This window comes from Trachurus japonicus, chromosome 23 (assembly GCF_045865225.1).
Source record: "Trachurus japonicus isolate A0001 chromosome 23, Traja_1.0".
Taxonomy (NCBI): Eukaryota; Metazoa; Chordata; class Actinopteri; order Carangiformes; family Carangidae; genus Trachurus; species Trachurus japonicus.
In genome coordinates this window covers 17,563,370-17,567,469 of record NC_140929.1, presented here as the reverse complement: position 1 = coordinate 17,567,469, position 4,100 = coordinate 17,563,370, and positions in this window count along the sequence as shown.

The following is a 4,100-nucleotide window of genomic DNA, read 5'->3' as shown; positions in this document are numbered from 1 at the left end:
CTATGGATCTTGTAAAATGATTTCTTGGAGAAAAAAAAAGGGGGGGGGGGGTTGAATAGTTTTGCTTCTTTTTGCTCCCTTTCATTCAGGATTTGGATTATTTAGGTTTTTGTATTAAATTGTTTTATTTTAATTTTATTTTTTGTTGATGAATGACATAAATAAACCAAACCTTTTTAGTATTATGACTATTAGGAATATCTCCTGAAACAATGTCCCTATTGCAGCAGACATACAGGACCTTGGTTGTCATGGTTACAATAATAAACTCATGTATAGTGCACTAGCTTTATCACCATGGTTCTTATAATAATGGTCATGGCTTACTAAGGTTTCGGAAAAGGCTGTGGTTTAAGATAAGTACAGGTACTCCCTGAAAATCATATACAATCCCTGGTTACATTATAAACTGCTAGTTTCACATGAAGATCAAACTCTGCTTCTCTATAGTTGCGTTTCCATCCACCTTTTTTTATTCGCATTTTCAAAAATTGCGAATAAATACTTGAATGGAAACGCCAGAAATTCGAAAAAAGGCAGTAAATGCGCATAAAAGTTTATACGCTTGGAGGGGGTGGATTTGTCAGCGTATCGATTAAAGGAAATGCGAGTTTTTGTGATGGAAACGGACAGGGCCGTAGCCAGGATTTTTGAAATACTGAGGTCATTTAGTTGTGGTGCGCGGGAGGGTGGCGGTGTCAGAAATTTGGGGCAATTTTATATTAAAAGGCTTCAATCTGGTGCACTTTGACAGATAAAAACTACACACATCATATTAGATTAATCCTATTTTTATGATATTATCATCACTAGTGATCATCCAGAGAAGACCCAACTTCACTGAATTCTGATGAGAACACACCATCTATTACAAACAGGAGACTAGCTCCTCACACTCATAGCAGCCACAGAGTAGCAAAAATATTATATTATAAAGTTTAATTCCAGCTCGAAAAAAAAAGTCTGAAATGCAATGTGAAGGTCCTGGTTGTTAACATAAAGATGAACAGGTTTCTAGGGTGAAGTGTGCTCTCTTTTTTACCATAGCTATACTATCTTTGGGGTGACTTCCTTCTGGAGAGTCAGCTGTGTTCCTCACTTTGAAACAGGCCCAGGAAGTTTGTTTGCTTTTCCTTATAGTTACCACAAGCATACATCTGACTGCTCCTTGTTGCAGCAAATTTTGGTTTGTGTTATAATTGATTATTCACGTTGTTTAGCTATGTAGTATTTCACATTTCTATGCATATTTTTTATTAGTAAAATATTGGTGTCAAACTTCATTTCGGTTGTATGGTCTTTTGGATGGAGTGAATATTATGACAGAGGCTTTTAGTGAAATATAATTAGTTTTCCAAAGGTCAAATTCCACCTGGACATATCTCTGATAATAAAACAGCTGCAAAATTGCTCAGGTTCATTTTTTTAGCATCTACTTTTACACAGTTAGCCTACACATTACTTATTCATTTGCCTGATATCCCATGATTCAAAGGTAGGTTTTACTCTAATGTGATTTTTGTTAGTTTTTTTACTAGGCAGAGATGAAAATTTTACATTTTCTACTGTAGCCTACTCCAGACATGTATGTAGTAATCTCACAGGTCTTAGCTTTCTTTAAATAAATAAATAAATAAATAAAAAAGACTGAAATAATAAATAAATAAATACTAATGGTTGCCTAAAAAATTTACACCGTATGCTCTTTGTTAAATCTGTCCAAATTTTTTTGGACAATTTCACAGTATGTTGTTTGTGAAATTTTGTGCTCGTGCACCACATATGCTCACATCTTGTGCATCTCCTGGGGGCTAAGCCCGATTCAAGTGCACGTATGTACAAAATTTTTACAGTGTAACAACTGGTTGGAAAAAGCAGTTTATCTAGAGCCAACCGACTCACTCAGTAGCCTTCTCCTCCATGCATGCAGGCTCCGCGACGCGCTGTATCTCGCTTTTTCCGAATGAATCGCCCTTTTCCCCGCGACCAGTAAACAAACACCAGCGTACGTGAGGGCGTCAATAAACAAGAGCATTATAGGCCTACCGGAATTGTTGTTTGGACAAGAGAGGAGTCACTCAGTCACCTTCCATCTGTCCTCCCTAATACTTTCACCGCACTTTTTATTTTATTTTTTAATTTCATTCATTAGGCCGAAAAAAATACCGAGGTCATGACCTCGGTGTCCTCAATGGTAGCTACGGCCATGGAAACAGATTATGCGAATTGAGGCAGAGTTTGTGGGTGAAGTGCTGCTGGACTTCACCCAGCGACGTTCAAACAAATGGAGAACAACGCGGTGTCCCAGCTCTCCTCTCTGCACCCCGCGACACAAACGCGCTCCGTAACCCATAATCTTTTGTTTATGACGGTTAAGACAACACAAACACACACACGTGGTAACATCGTATATGTTATGTAACGTTATCCACCGCTCCATTTATTGATTTTTCACCGGCTTCGTATGTAAACAGATGCACATGGAGGAGAGGAGCGTAACCAAAACAGCGGAAAAGCGAGCGGACTGTCACAGTTCCCGACTGTCTTTCTGTGTAAATATCTCATGTTACAACATGAAAACCTGAAGTGCGGCCTATATATGTATTTTCTTTTAAAAATGTAGCTGGTGCGGCTTATACAGGTGTGTCTATAGTCCGGAAAGTACGTAAATTGTCCATGATGTTGAGTGTCAGCTGAGTGTCAACTGTTGGATACATTCACGCTCTCTTATGACGTAATCTCACGGCGCACTCCTCCTCTCCCAATAATCGCAAAACAATAATGAATGGAAACGGTCATAAATTCGCATTTGCTTTTTGCGCATTTTCACAAAATCCGCTTTTAAATACGATACGACTTGGATGGAAACCCAACTTATGTCAACTTCCTGTGCCTTGTCGATCCAACCAAACATCCCAACCTCGCCTGACCTGAACATTGCTGCTGCTGCTTCTTTCATGATTACCAGCCCTGCTCTCAGTGGTTATTATCAGGTAGTGCTACATGTAAGAAAGCTACAACAGCCTGGACATTTCTTTTTATTCAACATAAATTAGAGCCACTCTGTGACAGCAAGGTCTAAAGTGCTGCCTCCAGCCTCCTCTCCTCTCATATAAAAATACTGAAGGATCAGATGGAAGTAATGTGGTGGCCACAGATACAACAGCTGCAGCTGACCCAGATTCCTCAGGAAAGAAGGTGAAAGGAGCATCTTATCAGCAGAGTAACTTCCTCCTTTCTGTTCTTCCTTCCTGTCTACGTCCCTTAGGCAGGCGATGACAGCTCTGCCCTTAAAATCGTCTGATCAAATATTTCAGCAGGGATGTGGGGTCACAGTCTGGGCAGGATGTGAGCTGCTACTTGTATCTTAACATGTTATTAGGCTCTATTATCTGTCCACTTTCGCATGCTGGGAATGTGTGTGTGTGTGTGTGTGTGTGTGTGTGTGTGTGTGTGTGTGTGTGTGTGTGTGCGTGCGTGCGTGTGTGTGTGTGTGCCTGTATCATTACAATCATGGCAGCCAAATAACCTCCAGTAGGCTAAATGAGATGCTCAGTTGGAAGGGCTGTTCTATTCAAAGTGAGGATTTTCAAGTTGGATGATCAAGGGCAGGTTAAGGTTTATAGCTTGACTGGGATCATACAATACAGGTGTTGTTATTAAGCTGAAGAGAAACTGATGGTTTTTTGTGATTTACAACATAAAATATAAAATAAAGACACAAAAACTCATCAGTCAAATGTGAATGAACGACATGAGAAAAAAATGTCTTTACTTTCTGTTGGAAGATATGTAAGGGATGATGCCCGACGAGGTGTCCATTATCATAAATTAATGGACGACGCGGAGGCGTGAACCGAAAAAAAAGTAAATTACCACAAGTAGTCAGAGAGAGCTCCGCCGCTCTCTTTATTGTTAATGGATAGGAGCAACAACCAAAAAAAAAGAAAGAAAAAAAAAAAAAGAAGAAGTTTACTGTCAGTATTAACATGTGCAGTTTGTGATTATTGATGATGATTTGAGCAGATCTGATCCAGGAACGAAGGTTACGATATTGTAACCCTAGTTATATTAACACAGGCGGAGCCCTCTACTGGACT